The sequence below is a fragment of the Hordeum vulgare genome, chromosome 2H (assembly GCF_904849725.1).
Source record: "Hordeum vulgare subsp. vulgare chromosome 2H, MorexV3_pseudomolecules_assembly, whole genome shotgun sequence".
NCBI classification, from domain to species: domain Eukaryota; kingdom Viridiplantae; phylum Streptophyta; class Magnoliopsida; order Poales; family Poaceae; genus Hordeum; species Hordeum vulgare.
The window spans coordinates 77097037-77119111 of NC_058519.1; positions in this window are offsets into that span (position 1 = coordinate 77097037).

The following is a 22075-nucleotide window of genomic DNA, read 5'->3' on the forward strand; positions in this document are numbered from 1 at the left end:
AGCTAGATTATTGACTCTAGTGCATGTGGGAAACTGTTGGAAATATGCCCTAGACGCAATAATAAAGTGGTTATTATTATATCTCCTTATTTATGATAATAATTTATTATCCATGCTACAATTGTATTGATTGAAAAATCAAATACATGTGTGGATACATAGACAACACTGTGTCCCTAGTAAGCCTCAAATGGGCTAGCTCGTTGATCAAAGATAGTCAAGGTTTCCTGACCATAGACATGGGTTGTCATTTGATAACGGGAACACATCATTAGGAGAATGATGTGATGGACAAGAACCAAAACTATGAATGTAGTATGTGATCGTGTCAGTTTATTGCTATTGTTTTCTGCATGTCAAGTATCTGTTCCAATGACCATGAGATCATGCAACTCACTGACACCGAATGAGTACCTTGTGTGTATCTAATGTCGCAACGTAACTGGTTGATTATAAAGATGCTCTACATGTATCTCCGAGGGTGTTTGTTGGGTTGGCATGGATCAAGATTGGGATTTGTTACTTTGTGTGACGGAGAGGTATCTCAGGGCCCACTCGATAATACAACATCACAATGAGCTTGCAAGAAATATGACTAAAGAGTTAGCTACGAGATCTTGTATTACGGAATGAGTAAATAGACTTGCTGGTAATGAGATTGAGCTAGGTATGGAGATACAAACGATCAAATCTCGGGCAAGTAACATACCGATGAGCAAAGGGAACTACCTACGGCATTAACAGAATCCTTAAAATCGAGGTTCGACCAGTAAAGATATTCGTAGAATATGTGGGAAACAATATGGGCATCCAGGTCCCGCAATTGGTTATTAACCATAGAGGTGTCTCGGTCATGCCTGCATAGTTCTTGAGCCCATAGGGTTTGCACACTTAACGTTCGGTGATTATAAAAATATAGTTCAGTTACTGGGTTGCTGACCGAAGGTTGTTCGGGGTCCCAGATGAGATCCCAGACATCACGAGGATCTCCGAAATGGTCCCGAGGTAAAGATTTATATATAGGCAAGTGGTATTCGGGTTCTGGAATAGTTTTGGGGTTTTCCGATATTGTACGAGGAGAGACGAAAGTGTTCCGGGGATCCACGGAGATAAGCCCACCCACCACGGGAGGCCACATGGGCCTAAGAGGTGGCGCACCAACCCCTGGTGGGATGGGAAGTGATACATCCATTTTGCATCATGCTTTCATGTTGATATTTATCGCTTTATGGACTGTTATTATACTTTGTGGTACCATACTTATGCCTTTTCTCTCTTATTTGGCAAGGTTTATTTGAAGAGGGAGAATACCGGCAACTGGAATTCTAGACTGGAAAAGGAACAAGTCTGAGTCCTCTATTCTACGCAACTCCAAATGCCCTGAAAATCAACATGGAATTCTTTAGGAATATATAAAAAATACGGGGCGAAAGAAGTGCCAGAGGGAGCTGCCAGGGGCCCACAAACCTGGTGGCCGCGGCCTCCCCCCTGGCCGCGACGTCAGGGCTTGTGGGCACCCTGTTGGCCCACTGGCCCCCCTCTTCTGCTATATGAAGGGTTTTGTTCGGAAAAATATCAGGGTGGAGCTTTTTCGTGGATTCTCCGCCGCCACAAGGCGGAACTTGAGCAGAACCGATCTAGAGCTCCGGCAGGACGATCCTGACGGGGAAACTTCCCTCCCGGAGGGGGAAATCGTCCCCATCGTCATCACCAACACTCCTCTCGTCGGACGGGAGTCATCTCCATCAACATCTTCATCAGCACCATCTCCTCTCCAAACCCTAGTTCATCTCTTGTAACCAATCTCCGTCTCGCGACTTCGATTGGTACTTGTAAGGTTGCTAGTAGTGTTGATTACTCTTTGTAGTTGATGCTAGTTGGATTACTTGGTGGAAGATTTTATGTTCAGATCCTTGATGCTACTCATTACACCTCTGATCATGATTACGACTATGCTTTCTGAGTAGTTACTTTTGTTCCTGAGGACATGGGATAAGTCATGCTAATAATAGTCATGTGAATTTGGTATTCGTTCGATATTTTGATATGCTGTATGTTGTCTTTTCCTCTAGTGGTGTTATATTAACGTCGACTACATAACACTTCACCATTATTTGGGCCTAGAGGAAGGCATTGGGGAGTAGTAAGTAGATGATGGGTTGCTAGAGTGACAGAAGCTTAAACCCCAGTCTATGTGTTGCTTCGTAAGGAGCTGGTTTGTATCCACTAGTTTAATGCTATGGTTAGACGTTGTCTTAATTCTTCTTTCATAGTTGCGGATGCTTGCGAGAGGGGTTAATCATAAGTGGGATGCTTGTCCAAGTAAGGGCAGTACCCAAGTGCCGGTCCACCCACATATCAAACTATCAAAGTAACGAACGCGAATCATATGAATATGATGAAACTAGCATGACTGAAATTCCCGTGTGTCCTAGGAGCGTTTTACTTCCTATAAGACTTTGTTTAGGCTTGTCCCTTGCTACAAAAGGGATTGGGCCACTTTGCTGCACCGTTGCTACTCTTGTTACTTGTTACTTTTCACCTGCTACGTTTCACCTCACTACACCATCACTTGTTACCGCTACTTTCAGTGCTTGCAGTTATTACCTTGCTGAAAACCGTTTATCAAAGCCTTCTCCTCCTCGTTGGGTTCGACACTCTTACTTATCGAAAGGACTACGATTGAACCCCTATACTTGTGGGTCATCAAGACTCTTTTCTGGCGCCGTTGCCGGGGAGGGAAGCGCCTTTGGTAAGTGGAATTTGGTAAGGAAACATTTATATATTGTGCTGAAATTTATTGTCACTTGTCACTATGGAAACTGTTCCGTTGAGGAATTTGTTTGGGGTATCTTCACCACGAACAGAGGCACGAGGAGTTTCTCCTCAACCTAAGGTACCTACTGAAAATATCTTTTATGAAATTCCGTCGGGTATGCTTGAGAAACTGCTGGCTAATCCTTTTACAGCAGATGGATCATCACATCCAGACTTGCATCTAATCTATGTAGATGAAGTTTGTGGTTTATTTAAGCTTGCAGGTTTGCCCGAGGATGAGGTAAAGAAGAAAGCCTTTCCTTTATCTTTGAAGGAGAATGCGTTGACATGGTATAGGCTATTTGATGATACTGGATCATGGGACTACAATCGGTTGAAATTGGAATTTCATCAAAAGTTTTATCCTATGCATTTAGTACATCGTGATCGGAATTATATTTATAACTTTTGGCCTCGTGACAGGGAAAGCATAGCTCAAGCTTGGGGGAGGCTTAAATCAATGCTATATTCATGCCCCAATCATGAGCTCTCGAGACAAATTATCACTCAAAACGTTTATGCTCGGCTTTCTCATGAAGATCGTACCATGCTTGACACTTCTTGTACCGGTTCTTTTATGAAGAAGGATATTGAAAACAAGTGGAATTCATTGGAAAGAATCAAACGTAACTCTGAAGATTAGGAGCTTGAAGAAGGTAAGGAGTCAGGTATGAATTTTCAGTTTGATTGCGTTAAATCTTTTGTTGAAACGAACACTTCTAGAGATTTTAGCACTAAGTATGGACTTGACTCTAAGATAGTAGCTTCTCTATGTGAATCTTTTTCTGCTGATGTTGATCTTCCCAAAGAGAAGTGGTTTAAGTATCATCCTCCTATAGAAGTCAACATAGTTAAACCCAATCTAGTTGAAGAGAAAGTCATTGCCTATAATGATCCTATTGTTCCTTGTGCCTACACTGAGAAACCACCTTACCCTACTAGGAAAAAGGATTATTCTAAAGCTCCAACTGTGATACGTAGGGGTTACGTTAGACCACTTGCACCCCCTCAGGAAATTAGAGTTGAACCTAGTGTTGCTATTATCAAAGATCTCTTAGCCAAAGAGATAGACGGGCATGTTATCAAATTCTGTGAGGACTCCGCTAGAATTGCTAAACCTCACGCGAAAGACAAATACGGACCTGTAGTTGGCCTGCCCGTTGTTTCTGTCAAGATAGGAGATCACTGTTGTCGGGGATATACCCCGCAGTGTAACCCGACTTGGAGTATGACCCGCCAAAGGACTTGGCGACTCACCGGCGACTCAGTAGTGACCTGGCGGGCGACTCATACTTGTCCCCACAGGCGACTTAGATAAATGACGAAGGCCCAAGGCCCAGCGTGCACCCTGGCATAAGGTGACTCATAGAGAGGACAGGAGGGCCGACTCACAAGAGAAGGCCCAAGAAGAGGAAAGACTCCCACAAGAAGGAAACAAGATCCGGATTAGGATTCAAGAGAGACTAGTCCTATTCCTACTCCTAGAAGGACTCTACATGTAAACCTACCCCTTCCACCTATATAAGGAGGGGTAAGGCGCCCCAAGAGGGACAAGATTCACAACTTAGGTCTAGACAAGACAAATCATGAGATAGACAGATTAGACACCCATGAGATTAGAGGTGCCGAGTCTGCACCCTTGTAATCGAGATCATCATCTTCGTCAATGAAACACAAGCAGGACGTAGGCTTTTACCTCCATTGGAGGGGCCGAACTTGGGTAAACTCGCGTCTCTCGAATCCGACCAACCCCTTCAAGCCGCCACATGGTTGCGATGGCCTCACACCTAAGTTCTCTCACGAGGACATCTGCCATGACAAAACCACGACAACTGTTATCATGGTTTATGTGATATGGGTGCTAGTGTTAGTGCAATACCCCGGTCTCTATATGATGAAATCAAAGATGAGATTGCACCTGCTGAGTTAGAACCCATTGATGTCACTATTACGCTAGCTAATAGAGACACTATCTGCCGTGTGGGAATTATGAGAGACGTAGAAGTCCTGTGTGGTAAGACGAAGTATCCTACTAATTTCCTCGTCCTTGCTACTGCACAAGATAGGTTTTGTCCCATCATATTTGGTAGGCCCTTTCTCAACACTATCAATGCTCATATTGATTGCATTAAACAGACTGTCACTGTTAGTTTCGAGGGTGTTTCTCATGAATTTAACTTCTCGAAGATTGGAAGACAACCCCATGAAAAGAGTTGCCTAGTAGGGATGAAACTATTGCCTTAGCCTCTATTGCCGTGCCCCCTACTGATCCATCAGAGCAATACTTGCTTGAGCATGAAAATGACATGCATATGGATGGAAGGGATGAAATAGATAGAGTTGTCTTAGAACAATATCCTATTCTTAAGAATAATCTTCCTGTTGAACTGCTTGGGGATCCTCCCCCACCAAAGGGTGATCCTGTGTTCGAGCTAAAACAGTTACCAAATACACTTAAGTATGCCTATCTTGATGAGAAGGAAATATATCCTGTTATTATTAGTGCTCACCTCTCGAATCACGAAGAGAAGAAGTTATTAAAAACTCTGAGGAAGCACCGTGCTGCTATTGGATATACTCTTGATGATCTTAAGGGCATTAGCCCCACTCTATGCCAGCACAAGATCAAAACTGATCCTGAATTCAAACCAGTTGCTGATCATCAAAGGAGATTAAATCCTAAGATGAAAGAAGTAGTGAGAAACGAAATATAAAAGCTTCTGGAAGCAGGAATCATTTATCCTGTTGCTCATAGTGATTGGGTAAGTCCAGTACATTGCATACCTAAGAAGGGAGGTATCACTGTTGTTCCTAATGATTAGAATGAACTAATCCCACAGAGGATTATTACTGGCTATAGGATGGTGATAGACTTCCGGAAACTGAACAAGGCAACCAGGAAAGACCATTATCCTTTTCCGTTTATCGACCAAATGCTAGAAAGGCTATCTAAACAAACACTTCTGCTTTCTAGACGGTTATTCAGGTTTCTCGCAAATACCTGTTGCACAATCTGATAAGGAGAAAACCACTTTCACCTGCCCTTTCGATACCTTTGCTTATAGACGTATGCCTTTTGGCTTATGCAATGCACCTGCCACCTTTCAAAGGTGTATGATGGCAATATTCTCTGACTTCTATGAAAAAATTGTTGAGGTTTTCATGGATGATTTCTCCGTTTACGGTTCTTCCTTTCACGATTGCCTCAGCAACCTTGATCGAGTCTTACAGAGATGCAAAGATACCAACCTCGTCTGGAACTGGGAGAAGTGCCACTTCAAGGTTAATGAAGGCATCGTCTTAGGACACAGAATCTCTCAGAAAGGCATTGAAATTGATAAGGCTAAGGTTGATGCAATTGAGAAAATGCCTTGCCCCACAGATATCAGAGGTATACGAAGTTTCCTAGGTCATGCTGGTTTCTATAGAAGGTTCATTAAAGACTTCTCTAAGATTTCTCGGCCTCTTACCAACCTCTTGCAGACTGATGTTCCTTTAGTTTTTGATGAGGATTGTGAGGAAGCTTTCGAAATACTTAAGAAGGCCTTGATAACCGCACCTATTGTCCAACCACCTGATTGGAACTTGCCCTTTGAAATCATGTGCGATGCTAGTGATTACGCTGTTGGTGCTGTTCTAGGACAAAGAGTTGACAAGAAGTTGAATGTTATTCACTACGCTAGTAAAACTCTAGACAGTGCCCAAAGAAATAATGCTACTACGGAGAAGGAGTTTTTAGCAGTCGTGTTTGCATGTGAAAAATTCATATCTTATATAGTTGACTCCAAAGTCACTATTCACCCTGATCATGCTGCTATTAAGTACCTTATGGAGAAGAAGGACGCTAAGCCTAGGCTAATCAAATGGGTTCTCCTGCTATAGGAATTTGATTTGCACGTTGTGGACCGAAAGGGTGCTGATAACCCTGTAGCAGATAACTTGTGCAGGCTAGAGAATGTCCTTGATGACCCACGACCTATTGATGACAGCTTTCCTGATGAACAATTGAATGTCATCCGCACTTCACATAGTGCACCGTGGTATGCTGATTACGCAAACTATATCGTAGCCAAATACATACCACCCAGTTTCACCTACCAACAAAAGAATAAATTCTTCTTTGATTTGAGACACTACTTTTGGGATGATCCTCACCTTTATAAGGAAGGAGTAGATGCTGTTATTAGACGTTGTGTGCCTGAACATGAACAGGGACCGATCCTGCAGAAGTGTCATTCCGAAGCCTATGGAGGACACCATGCTCGAGATAGAACTGCTCATAAGGTATTGCAATCAGGTTTCTACTGGTCCACTCTCTTCAAGGATGCCCGTAAGTTTCTCTTATCTTGTAATGAATGCCAAAGAATAGGGAACATCAGTAAGCGTCAGGAAATGCCTATGAACTATTCACTTGTCATTGAACCATTTGATGTCTGGGGCTTTGACTATATGGGACCATTCCCGAGTTCCAATGGGTACGCTCACATCTTAGTTGCTGTGGATTACATCACTAAGTGGGTAGAAGCTATTCCCACTAGAAATTCTGATCACCACACCTCTATTAAGATGCTTAAAGAAGTCATTTTCCCAAGATTTGGAGTCCCTAGATATCTGATGACTGATGGCGGTTCACACTTCATTCATGGTGTTTTCCGCAAGATGCTCGCTAAGTATGATGTCAACCATAGAGTTGCATGTCCTTATCATCCTCAGTCTAGTGGTCAAGTGGAGTTGAGTAATAGGGATATCAAATTGATCTTACAAAAGACTGTCAATAGATCTCAAAAGAATTGGTCTAGCAAACTTGACGATGCACTATGGGCTTATAGGACTGCTTATAAGAATCCCATGGGTATGTCGCCGTATAAAATGGTTTATGGTAAGGACTGTCATTTACCTCTTGAGCTAGAACACAAAGCTTATTGGGCAATCAAAGAGCTTAACTTCGATTTCAAACTTGCCGGTGAGAAGCGGTTGTTTGATATCAGCTAATTAGATGAATGGAGGGCCCAGACATATGAAAATGCCAAGTTGTTCAAGGAGAAGGTTAAGAGATGGCACGATAAAAGAATACAAAAACGTGAGTTCAATGTAGGTGATTATGTCCTGCTATACAATTCTCGCTTAAGATCCCTAAATGTCACAGGCAAGCTTCTCTCTAAATGGGAAGGTCCCTACGTTGTCGAGGAAGTATATCGTTTTGGTGCCATCAAAATCAATAACACGGAAGGTAATTTTCCGAGAGTGGTAAATGGGAAAAGAATCAAGCATTATATCTCTGGTACTCCCATAAATGTTGAGACCAATATCATCAACATCATAAATCCAGAGGAGTACATAAGGGATGTTTATCAGCCTGTTTCAGACTCTGAAAACGAAGGAGTATGTGTTTCGGTAAGTAATTGGTCTCCAAAACTTTTCCAGTAGGAAATTTTCTCTGTTTTGGAATTTATGGAAAATTAGAAAAATAAAAAGCAGTCTGGAGAGCGCACGAGGCGGCCACAAGCTTGGATGCCGCGCCCCCTGGCCGCGACAACAGGGCTTGTGGGCACCTCGTGTGCCTCCCGGACTCCATTTTCTTGCAGAGCACTCCTTGTGGTCCAGAAAAAATCATTATATATACGCCCGAGGGTTTCGATCTCCGTATCACGCAGTTTTCCTCTGTTTTCGTTTCGAGCCTGTTTTCTGCCGCAGATCTAGGTCGAGATGTCTTGTCATGATTCAGAGGGGGAGAGCTATGTGGCGGATTACCTTGCTAACCCCAGGTCTATGGGGACTTGGAACCATATGGATGGACTACCGATGAGGAAGAGGACCATGAACCAAAGGGGAATGAGCAAACAAGCTCTGATGAGGAGGAGGCTCCTCTACCTCAACCTGCAAACACCCATGTGGAGTTCAAGAAGTCAAGCCTCCCCAACTCCAGGAAGAAGCATAAGACTTTGTTTATCCCTTCTCGTTTCCTGCAGGAGAGTAAGCAGGAATTATGCCATAGGGTGTTGAAGCTTGAAGAAGAAAACGCCGATCTCAGGGAGCAGAATTTCATGCTCCATTGGAAATTAAACAAGCTCAAGACCTCTACAAAGACTCCACCACCATCACCACCAAAGGAAAACAACTAAGCATTGGTATGGGCAACTCCATTGGCTTGTGCCAAGCTTGGGGGACTTGCCTTGGTATCGTATCACCTTTATATCTTTTGCTTTTACCTTTGTTTTAGTTCTTTCTTTTTCAGTTTTTATTTGTTCTCTTAGTGGAATAAGTCTTTAGTGTTTAGTTTGAGTCTTTTGCCTTGTGTCTCCCCTGATGTATTCGAGCTTGCGAGCTATATAATAAAGAGTATCTTAGTCAAGGGCATTGTTTTGTGCCGTGATCAAAAGTATGAAAGGAACGATAGCATGAAAGATCATGAGATGATCTTATGGAAAGTGATAGCTTCACATATAACAAGTATGATGATTGAAACTGGTTGAGAATAGACCAACATAGACCCCAGTCATTGTTGCAATTAATAAGAAGTAATAAGTTAAGACAGGTTCACATATAAATATATCTTCTTAGACACTTTCTATAATTGTGAGAACTCACCAAACTATTAGATGCTTAGAAGTAGATGTTGGACAAGGAAGACAACATAATGAATTGTGTTTGCTTGGTTCCAAACAATGTTATATGTCTAGATATCCCTTAGCATGTGACGATTGCTTCCACCTCATATTAGCCAAAACTTCCGTACTAAGTAGAAATACTACTTGTTAATCCATAAACCTTCAAACCAGTTTTGCCATGAGTGTCCACCATACCTACCTATGGATTGAATAAGATCCCTCAAGTAAGTTGTCATTAGTGCAAGCAATAAAAATTTCTCTCTAATATGTATGATCTATTAGTGTGTGGAAAATAAGCTTTATACGAACCTGTGATGAGGAAGACATAAAAGCGACAGACTGCATAATAAAGTTCTTTATCACAGGAGGCAATATAAAGTGACGTTCATCCGCACTAAGAGGACACGCATCCAAACCTCAAAAGCACATGACGACCTCTACTTCCCTCTGCGAAGGGACTATCTTGTACCTTTACTTTATTCCCTTGAAAGGGTCATGGTGATCTTCACCAATTCCCTTTTTTTGCCTTCGTCTTGGCTACAGTCATATGCTTGGGAAAGATCTATATTCATATATCAACTTGGAGATGAGTACTTATGCTTTATTATTGTTGACTTTACCCTTGAGGTAAATGGTTGGGAGGCAAAATTATAAGCCCTTATCTTTCTGTGTGTCCAACTGAAACTTTGACACCCTGAGTACCACATGAGTTGTTACAATTGTGGAAAACAAAAGAGATGATTGACTATGTGGATTTGCTTTACAAGCTCTTACTTGGCTCTTTCTGATGATATGATAAATTGCAATTGCTTCAATGACTATGTACTGTTGTTGGCTACTTCTCGGTAAGGTTTTTGTTTCATGCTTTTCTTTGTGAAGGAATTGTTACTTTCCCATAAGAAGCTTTATGATGTATTGCTGCTCTATGTGTGATCATGATGCCCTCAAGTCCGTATTATGTTTTATCGACACCTTCATCCCTAAACATGTGGACATGTTTATGGATCTTGGTTTTCGCTTGAGGACAAGCGAGGTCTAAGCTTGGGGGAGTTGATACGTCCATTTTGCATCATGCTTTCATGATGATATTTATCGTTTTATGGACTATTATTATACTTTGTGGTACCATACTTATGCCTTTTCTCTCTTATTTTGCAAGGTTTATTTGAAGAGGGAGAATACCGACAGCTGGAATTCTGGACTAGAAAAGGAGCAAGTCTGAGTCCTTTATTCTGCGCAACTCCAAATGCCCTTAAAATCAACGTGGAATTTTTTGGGAATATATAAAAAATACTGGGCGAAAGAAGTGCCAGAGGGGAGCTGCCAGGGGCCCACAAGCCTGGTGGCCGCGGCCTCCCCCCCGGCCGCGGCGTCAGGGCTTGTGGGCACCCTGGTGGCCCACTGGCCCCCCTCTTCTCCTATATGAAGGGTTTCGTTCGGAAAAAAATCAGGGTGGAGCTTTTTCATGGATTCTCCGCCGCCACAAGGCGGAACTTGAGCACAACCAATCTATAGCTCCGGCAGGACGATCCTGCCAGGGAAACTTCCCTCCCGGAGGGGGAAATCGTCGCCATCGTCATCACCAACACTCCTCTCGTCGGAGGGGAGTCATCTCCATCAGCATCTTCATCAGCACCATCTCCTCTCCAATCCCTAGTTCATCTCTTGCAACCAATCTCCGTCTCGCGACTTCGATTGATACTTGTACGGTTGCTAGTAGTGTTGATTACTCTTTGTAGTTGATGCTAGTTGGATTACTTGGTGGAAGAGTTTATGTTTAGATCCTTGATGCTACTCATTACCCCTCTGATCATGATTATGATTATGCTTTGTGAGTAGTTACTTTTGTTCCCGAGGACATGGGATAAGTCATGCTAATAATAGTCATGTGAATTTGGTATTCGTTGGGTATTTTGATATGTTGTATGTTGTCTTTTCCTCTAGTGGTGTTATGTGAACGTCGACTACATAACACTTCACCATATTTGGGCCTAGAGTAAGGCATTGGGGAGTAGTAAGTAGATGATGGGTTGCTAGAGAGACAGAAGCTTAAACCCCAGTCTATGCGTTGCTTCGTAAGGCGCTGATTTGGATCCACTAGTTTAATGCTATGGTTAGACGTTGTCTTAATTCTTCTTTCGTAGTTGCGGATGCTTGCGAGAGGGGTTAATCATAAGTGGGATGCTTGTCCAAGTAAGGGCAGTACCCAAGCGCCGGTCCACCCACATATCAAACTATCAAAGTAACGAACGCGAATCATATGAACATGATGAAACTAGCATGACAGAATTTCCCGTGTGTCCTCGGGAGCGTTTTACTTCCTATAAGACTTTGTTCAGGCTTGTACCTTGCTACAAAAGGGATTGGGCCACTTTGCTACACCGTTGCTACTCTTGTCACTTGTTACTTTTCACCTGCTACGTTTCACCTCACTACACCATCACTTGTTACCGCTACTTTCAGTGCTTGCAGTTAATACCTGGCTGAAAGCCGTTTATCAGAGCCTTTTGCTCCTCATTGGGTTCGACACTCTTACTTATCGAAAGGACTTCGATTGATCCCCTATACTTGTGGGTCATCAGGAAGCCGACCCAAATAGGGTACATGCACTGAACGGTAGGTCGGAGGAGGTGCCTTGGTGGAGGAGGACTCCTCCCTCGGGTGTCCACCTCCGTTGTGGGAGGTGGACTCCTCCCTAAGTTCGACCGACCCACCATCCTTGGAGGAGGGGCCGAGGCTGAGCCCTACATACCACTTCCTCCTATAAATAGAGAGGGAGAGGGAGTCGGTCAACACACAGTTGCTTGGTTGCGCCCTACCTCTCTCTCTCGTAGTAATTCTCCACCATAGCGATCGCAACAGCGCTTGGCGAAGCCGTGCTGAAATTGCGCCACCACCACGCCATCGTGCTGCCGGAGTACTCAACCTCCTCTTCACCATCGCTCATTGGATAGAGGAGGTGAAGGCATCATTGAGCTGTACTGTGCTGAACACGGAGGTGCCATCCGTTTGGCGCTTGATCGGGAGTTCGCTGGACGGATCGTGATTGGATCGTGAAGACATTCCACTACATCAACCGTAACGTTTCTGCTTAGCGATTTACAAGGGTTTGTAGATGAAATCTATGCTCTCGTAGATGTTCATCTCCTAGATTGATCTTGGTGAAGCGTAGGAAATTTTTTCTTTCCCATGCAACGTTCCCCAACAAGCCCGTCATCCAGCTCCTCCTGGTCCTTCGCATCGGGACGTCAATCTCGGTTGGCTCGGTCGTGTCCACTCTGTTCTGGTTTGATCGCTGGGCCGACGACGATCCCTTTGTTGTGTTTTTCCCGGAGTTGTTCGCCATTATGGTTGAACATAGGATCTTGATTGACACGACCCTTATACACATAGGGTGTCTCACCATCAGGCGGCCATCTGCTTGATTGTGTCGCCCTGGGCAGCCAGCAGTGGACTAATCGATTGACCAATGCTCATGGCGTCTAGAGCCACCTGGTCACTTCTCCACGAAGTCTCTCTACCAGGACATCGCCCCGAACCCGGGTCCTGCGCCCCTGGTGACGATTTGGTCGATTAGGCTGCCTTTGAAGATTTAGATCTTCCTGTGGCAATGGTGTTGGAAATAGGCCCTAGAGGCAATAACAAAATGGTTATTATCATATTTCCTTGTTCATGATAATCGTCTATTGTTCATGATATAATTGTATTAAGAGGAAACAGTAATACATGTGTCAACAAATAGATCACAATGTGTCCCTAGAAAGCCTCTTGTTGTCTAGCTCGTTGATCAATTAATGATCATGGTTTCCTGATCATGGACATTAGATATCATTGATAACGGGATCACATCATTGGGAGAATGATCTGATGGACACGACCCATTCCTAAGCATTGCACTGGATCGTGTTGTTCGTATGTTAAAGCTTTTCTAATGTCAATTGTCTTTTCCTTCGACCGTGAGATTGTGCAACTCCAGGATACCGTAGGAGTGCTTTGGGTGTATCAAACGTCACAACGTAACTGGGTGACTATAAAGGTGCACTATGGGTATCTCTGAAAGTGTCTGTTGGGTTGGTACGAATCGAGATCGGGATTTGTCACTCCGTGTGACGGAGAGGTATCTCTGGGCCCACTCGGTAGAACATCATCATGAGCTCAATGTGACTAAGGAGTTGGTCACTGGATGACGTGCTATGGAACGAGTAAAGAGACTTACCAGTAACGAGATTGAACAAGGTATAGGTATACCGAAGATCGAATCTCGGGCAAGTTCTATACCGACAGACAAAGGGAATTGTATACGGGATTGATTGAATCCTTGACATCCTGGTTCATATGAGATATCATCGTGGAACGTGTGGGAGCCACCATGGGTATCCAGACCCCGCTGATGGTTATTGGCCGGAGAGATGTCTCGGTCATGTCTGCATGCCTCCCGAACCCGTAGGGTCTACACACTTAAGGTTCGATGACCCTAGGGTTATAGGGAATTGTTATACAAGGTTACCGAAGGCTGTTCGGAGTCCCGGATGAGATCTCGAATGTCACGAGGAGTTCCGGAATGGTCTGGAGGTAAAGATTGATATATAGGATGGATGGGTTTGGACGCCGGAAATGTTTCACGCACCACTCGCAAAGTACCGGGACCACCGGAAGGGTTCCGGGGGCCCACGGGGAGAGGCCACCAGCCCCAGGAGGCTACCTGGGCCAAGTGTGAGAGGGAACCAGCCCCTGGGTGGGCTGGTGCGCCCCCCACACCCAGCCCATGGCGCCTAAGAGTGGAAGGGTGAGGAACCCTAGCGCAGGTGGGCCTAAGGCCCACCAGGGGGTGCGCCACCCCCCTCCTCCCCTCCTAGCCGCCACCCCCTCCCCCCATCTAGGGCTGCCGCCCCACTTAGTGGTGGAAACCCTAAAGGGGGTGCCACCCTCCCTTTCTCCTATATATAGCGGGGTTTTTGGCCATTGGAGACACGGAATTCCATCTCTCTCTCGGTGCAGCCCTGCTCTTCTTCTTTCTCCTCTCCCACCGCGGTTGGCGAAGCCCTGCCGGGAGACCTCGTCTCTCCATCGCCACCACGCCGTCATGCTACCGGAGATCTTTCCCAACCTCTCCCTCCTCTTTGCTGGATCAAGGTGCGGGAGACGTCACCGGGCTGCATGTGTGTTGAACGCGGAGGTGCCGTGGTTCGGCACTAAATCAGAATCACACCACGATCTGAATCACCGCAAGTACGACTCCATCAACCGCGTTCTAGCAACGCTTCCGCTTAGCGATATTCAAAGGTATGAAGATCCACTCACCCCTCTCTCGTTGCTGGTCTCTCCATAGGAAGATTATAATATGGTGTAGGAATTTTTTTTGATTTTTGCTACGTTACCCCAATAGTGGCATCCGAGCCAGGTTTTCTATGCGTAGATTCTATGCACGAGGAGAACACAAAAAGGTTGTGGGCGATGATTTTGTCAATTGCTTGCCGCTACTAGTCTTATTCTTTTCTGGCGGTATTGTGTGATGAAGCGGCCCAGACCGACCTTACACGTACGCTTACGTTTGACAAGTTCCACCGACCAACATGCACTAGGTGCATAAGGTGGCTAGCGGGTGTCTGTCTCTCCCACTCTAGTCGGATTGGATTTGATGAAAAGGGTCCTTATGAAGGATAAATAGCTTTGGCATATCATCATTGTGGTTGTTACGTAGGTAAGAAGGCGTTCTTGCTAGAAACCCAAATCAGCCACGTAAAACTTGCAACAACAATTAGAGGACATCTAACTTGTTTTTGCAGCGTTTGACATGTGATGTGATATGGCCAAAGGTTGTGATGTTACATGTGTGATGTATGAGATGATCATGTTCTTGTAATAGGATTCACGACTTGCATGTCGATGAGTATGACAACCGGCAGGAGCCATAGGAGTTGTCTTAATTTATTGTATGAGATGCAACGCCATGTGTTTACTACTTTTACTTCATTGCTAACGGTTAGCTATAGTAGTAGTAGTAGTGGTTGGCGTGACAATTTCACGGAGACACGATGATGGAGATCATGATGATGGAGATCCTGGTGTCACGCCGGTGACAATGATGATCATCCGATGTCCGAAGATGGAGATCGAAGGAGCAAAGAAGATAATGGCCATATCATGTCACTATATGATTGCATGTGATGTTTATCATGTTTTGCATCTTATTGCTTAGATCATGTATCACTTAGATGACTAGAAGGATGTCGATTTAAGTGGGAGTTCATACTTAATTTGATTAAATGAACTGAATTATCATGAACTTAGTCTAAAAGTTGTCTTTACAAATATTGTAGATCCAATGGCCAACGCACGTGTCAACCTCAACTTCAACGCGTTCCTAGAGAAAAACAAGCTGAAATATGATGGTAGCAACTATGCGGGTTGGGTCCGCAACTTGAAGCTCATCCTCATTGCATCCAAGAAGGCTTATGTCCTTGATGTGCCGCTAGGTGACCCCCCTGTTCCCGCGGCAGCCCAAGATGTTCAGAATGTCTGGCAAGCGCGGAGTGATGACTACTCTCTGGTTAGGTGTGGCATGTTATACAGTTTAGAACCGGGGCTCCAAAGGCGTTTTGAGCAACATGGAGCATATGAGATGTTCCAGGAGCTGAAGCTAGTTTTTCAAGCTCATGCCTGGGTCGAGAGATATGAAGTCTCCGACAAGTTCTTTAGCTGCAAGATGGAGGAGAACAGTTCTGTCAGTGAGCATATTCTCAGAATGTCTGGGTTGCACGGACGTCTGACTCAGCTTGGAGTCGAACTTCCGGATGACGCTGTAATTGACAGAGTCCTCCAGTCTCTCCCACCAAGCTACAAGGGTTTTGTGCTGAACTACAACATGCAAGGGATGGAGAAGACCATTCCCGAGTTGTACTCGATGCTCAAATATGCAGAAGTAGAAATCAAGAAAGAGCATCAAGTGTTGATGGTCAACAAGACCATCAGTTTCAAGAAGGGCAAGGGTAAGAAGAACTTCAAGAAAGACGGCAAAGTCGTTGCCGCGCTTGGTAAGCCAGATGTCGGGAAGAAGAAAAATAATGGACCCAAGACTGAGACTGAGTGCTTCTATTGCAAGGGAAAAGGTCAATGCAAGTGGAACTGCCCCAAGTACTTAGCGAGCAAGAAGGCCGGCAACGTTAAAGGCATATATGATATACATGTTATTGATGTGTACCTTATCAGCGCTCGTAGTAACTCTTGGGTATTTGATACCGGTGTTGTTGCTCACATTTGCAACTCAAAGCAGGAACTATGGAATAAGCGGAGACTGGCCAAGGACGAGGTGACGATGCACGTCGGGAATGGCTCCAAGGTTGATGTGATCGCCATCGGCACGCTGCCTCTACATCTACCGTTGGGATTAGTTTTAAACCTTAATAATTGTTATTTAGTTCCAGCTTTGAGCATGAACATTATATCAGGGTCTTTCTTAATGCGAGACGGCTATTCATTTAAGTCAGAGAATAATGGTTGTTCTATTTATATAAGTGATATGTTTTATGGTCATGCTCCGCTGGTGCATGGTTTATTATTGATGAATCTCGATCGTGATGTTACACATATTCATAGTGTGAATACCAAAAGATGCAAAGTTGATAATGATCGTCCCACATACTTGTGGCACTGCCGCCTTGGTCATATCGGTGTTAAGCGCGTGAGGAAACTCCATACTGATGGACTGTTAGAGTCTCTTGACTTTGAATCATTTGACACATGCGAGCCGTGCCTCGTGGGCAAGATGACTAAGACTCCATTCTCAGGAATAATGGAGAGAGCAACCGACTTATTGGAAATAATACATACTGATGTGTGTGGTCCAATGAACGTTGAAGCTCGCGCTGGCTATTGTTATATTCTCACTCTCACCGATGATTTGAGTAGGTATGGGTATATCTACTTGATGAAGCACAAATCTGAAACATTTGAAAAGTTCAAGGAATTTCAGAGTGAGGTTGAGAATCAACGTGACACAAAAATAAAGTGTCTACGATCTGATCGTGGAGGAGAATATTTGAGTCACGAGTTTGGCACACACCTAAGGAAGTGTGGAATTGTTTCACAACTAATGCTGTCTGGCACACCGCAACGTAACGGAGTGTTTGAACATCGTAATCGCACTTTATTAGATATGGTACGATCTATGATGTCTCTTACCAACTTACCGCTATCATTTTGGGGATACGCATTGGAAACTGCAGCATTCACTTTAAATAGGGCACCGTCTAAATCCGTTGAGACGACACCGTAAGAACTATGGTTTGGCAAGAAACCTAAGCTGTCGTTTGTTAAAGTTTGGGGCTGCGATGCTTATGTGAAGAAACTTCAACCAGAGAAGCTCGAACCCAAAGCGGAGAAATGTGTATTCATAGGATACCCTAAGGAAACTATTGAGTATACCTTCTATCTTAGATCCGAAGGTAAAACCTTTGTTGCCAAGAACGGATCCTTTCAAGAGAAAGAGTTTCTCTCAAAAGAAGTAAGTGGGAGGAAAGTAGAACTTGATGAGGTAATTACACCCCCTCTCGAACCGGAGTGTAGCTCAGCGCGGGAAATTGTTCCTGTGGCGCCTACGCCAACTGAAGAGGAAGTTAATTATGATGATCATGAAGCTTCGGATCAAGTTGCTACTGAACCACGAAGGTCCACAAGGGTACGTTTCGCACCAGAGTGGTACGGCAACCCTGTGATGGAAATCATGTTGTTAGACAACGGCGAACCTTCGAACTATGAAGAAGCAATGGCGGGCTCGGATTCCAACAAATGGCTTGAGGCTATGAAATCCTAGATAGGATCCATGTATGAGAACAAAGTAAGGACTTTGGTGGACTTGCCCGATGATCGGCGAGCCATAGAAAATAAATGGATCTTCAAGAAGAAGACTGACGCAAACGGTAATGTGACCGTTTACAAAGCTCGACTTGTCGCAAAGGGTTTTCGACAAATTCAAGGAGTTGACTACGATGAGACTTTCTCTCCCGTGGCGAAGCTAAAGTCAGTCCGAATCATGTTAGCAATTGCCCTTTTCATGATTATGAAATTTGGCAAATGGACGTCAAAACAGCGTTCCTTATCGGGTATCTTAAGGAAGAGTTGTATATGATGCAACCAGAAGGTTTTGTTGATCCTAAGAGTGCTAACAAGGTATGCAAGCTCCAAGGCTCCATCTATGGGCTGGTGCAAGCATCTCGGAGTTGGAACATTCGCTTTAATGAGGTGATTAAAGCGTTTGGGTTCATACAGGTCTATGGAGAAGTCTGTCTGTACAAGAAAGTGAATGGGAGCTCTGTAGCTTTCCTCATACTATATGTGGATGACATATTATTGATGGGGAATAATATAGAGTTATTGGAGAGCATAAAGGCCTACTTGAACAAGAGTTTTTCAATGAAGGACCTTGGAGAAGCTGCATACATATGAGGCATCAAGATCTATAGAGATAGATCGATATGCCTCATAGGTCTTTCACAAAGTACATACCTTGAAAAGATATTGAAGAAGTTCAATATGGAAAACTCAATGAAGGGGTTCTTGCCAGTTTGACAAGGTATGAGATTGAGTAAGACTCAGTCACCGACCACGACAGCAGATAGAGACAAGATGAGTACTGTCCCCTACGCTTCTGCCGTGGGTTCTCTAATGTATGCCATGCTGTGTACCAGAACTAATATAAACCTTGCCATAAGTTTGGTAGGGAGGTACCAAAGTGATCCCGGTATGGAACGCTGGACAATGGTCAAGAATATCCTTAAGTACCTGAAAAGGACTAAGGAGATGTTTCTCGTTTATGGAGGTGACGAAGAGCTCGTCGTAAAGGGTTACGCCGATGCTAGCTTCAACACAGATCCGGATGACTCTAAGTCACAAACCGGATACGGGTATGTTTTGAATGGTGGGGCAGAGAGCTGGCGCAGTAGCAAGCAAGACGCCGTGGCAACATCTACATGTGAAGCGGAGTACATAGATTCTTCGGAAGCGGCTCATGAAGGGATCTGGATGAAGTAGTTCATCACCGACCTTGGAGTGGTTCCAAGCGCGTCAGGTCCGATGACACTCTTCTGTGATAACACTGGAGCCATTGCCATAGCCAAGGAGACCAGATTCCACCAGAAGATCAAGCACATCCAACACCGCTACACCTCCATCCAGGACCAGGTCCAGAGAGGAGTAATAGATATTTGTAAAGTACACACGGATCTAAATATTGCAGACCTGTTAACTAAACCTCTTCCTCGAGCGAAACATGATCAACACCACAATGCTATGGGTGTTCAATACATCACAATGTAACTAGATTATTGACTCTAGTGCAAGTGGGAGACTATTGGAAATATGCCCTAGAGGCAATAATAAAATGGTTATTATCATATTTCCTTGTTCATGATAATCGTCTATTGTTCATGCTATAATTGTATTAACAGGAAACAGTAATACACGTGTGAATAAATAGATCACAATGTGTCCCTAGCAAGCCACTAGTTGGCTAGCTCGTTGATCAATAGATGATCATGGTTTCCTGATCATGGACATTAGATGTCATTGATAATGGGATCACATCATTGGGAGAATGATCTGATGGACACGACCCAATCCTAAGCATAGCACTATATCGTGTTGTTCGTATGCTAAAGCTTTTCTAATGTCAAGTGTCTTTTCCTTCGACCATGAGATTGTGCAACTCCCGGATACCGTAGGAGTGCTTTGGGTGTATCAAACGTCACAACGTAACTGGGTGACTATAAAGGTGCACTACGGGTATCTCTGAAAGTGTCTGTTGGGTTGGTACGAATCGAGATCGTGATTTGTCACTCCGTGTGACGGAGAGGTATTTCTGGGCCCACTCGGTAGAACATCATCATGAGCTCAATGTGACTAAGGAGTTAGTCACAGGATGACGTGCTACAGAACGAGTAAAGAGACTTACCAGTAACGAGATTGAACAAGGTAAAGGTATACCGACGATCGAATCTCGGGCAAGTTCTATACCAACAAACAAAGGGAATTGTATACGGGATTGATTGAATCGTTGACATCGTGGTTCATCCGATGAGATCATCATGGAACATGTGGGAGCCACCATGGGTATCCAGACCCCGTTGATGGTTATTGGTCGGAGAGATGTCTCGGTCATGTCTGCATGCCTCCCGCACCCGTAGGGTCCACACATTTAAGGTTCGATGACGTTAGGGTTATAGGGAATTGTTATACGAGGTTACCGAAGGTTGTTCGGAGTCCCGGATGAGATCCCGGATGCCACGAGGAGTGCCAGAATGGTCTGGAGGTAAAGATTGACATATAGGATGGATGGGTTTGGACGCCGGAAATGTTTCGGGCACCACCGGCAAAGTACCGGGACCACCGGAAGGGTTCCGGAGGCCCACCGGGAGAGACCACCAGCCCCAGGAGGCTACATGGCCCCCCACACCCAGCCCATGGCGCCTAAGAGGGGAAGGTGGGGGGGGACCCTAGCGCAGGTGGGCCTAAGGCCCATGAGGGGGTGCGCCACCCCCTCCTCCCCTCCTGGCCGCCATCCCCTCCCCCCATCTAGGGCTGCCCGCCCCCCCTTAGGGGTGGAAACCCTAAAGGGGGTGCCACCCTCCCTTTCCCCTATATATAGTGGGGGTTTTGGCCATTGGAGACACGGAATTCCGTCTCTCTCTCGGCGCATACCTTCTCTTCTTCTTCCTCCTCTCCCACGATGGTTGGCGAATCCCTGCCGGGAGACCTCGTCTCTCCATCGCCACCACGCCGTTTTGCTGCCGGAGATCTTCCCCAACCTCTCCCTCCTGCTTGCTGGATCAAGGTGCGGGAGACGTCACCGGGCTACACGTGTGTTGAACGCGGAGGTGCCGTGGTTCGGCACTAGATCGGAATCACACCGCAATCTGAATGCGGCGAGTACGACTCCATCAACTGCGTTCTAGCAACGCTTCCTCTTAGCGATCTTCAAAGGTATGAAGATCCATTCACCCTCTCTCGTTGCTGGTCTGTCCATAGGAAGATTTGTATATGGCGTAGGAATTTTTTTGATTTTTGCTACGTTACCCAACAAATGGATCCGTGGTCGCGCCCCCTCCGGTGTTGAGGTGATCAAGCGGAATGGCCCTGGGGATGGCCTCTGTCCGCTATGTGGGATGGCCTCTGTCCGCTATGTGGGATGGAGGAAGACTCAAATCACATCTTCTTCTCCTGCGTATCCGTGCAATTCCTGTGAAGTTGTTTATGCGAAGTGGTCGGCGGATCTTCGTCTCAGAACAATTTTCATGACCTCTTTGCCGAACTCCAGGCTTTGCCTCCGAACATCCGCCACACTAGGTGGCTGACTGTCGGGGTGCTTGTCTAGACATTGTGGACGGTTAGGAATAAGCTTGTGATTCAATGTGTACATCTGCGGCGTGCTACTGACGCGGTCTTCGAAATGTGTGGTTTTATGCAGCTCTGATGGCCGTTTAGACGTCCGTAAGACCGAGACACCATCAACAACATCATGTTCCATCTTCAGGCGTTGGCTCTCCGCTTGGTGCTGCCGCTCCCTCCTCCACCACCAGAGTTGGATTAGAGTTCGTGCTGCATGTTCGGCGCCGCTTGTAATTTTCTGCTTCTTTGGGCTTGTTAAGTTGTGCCTC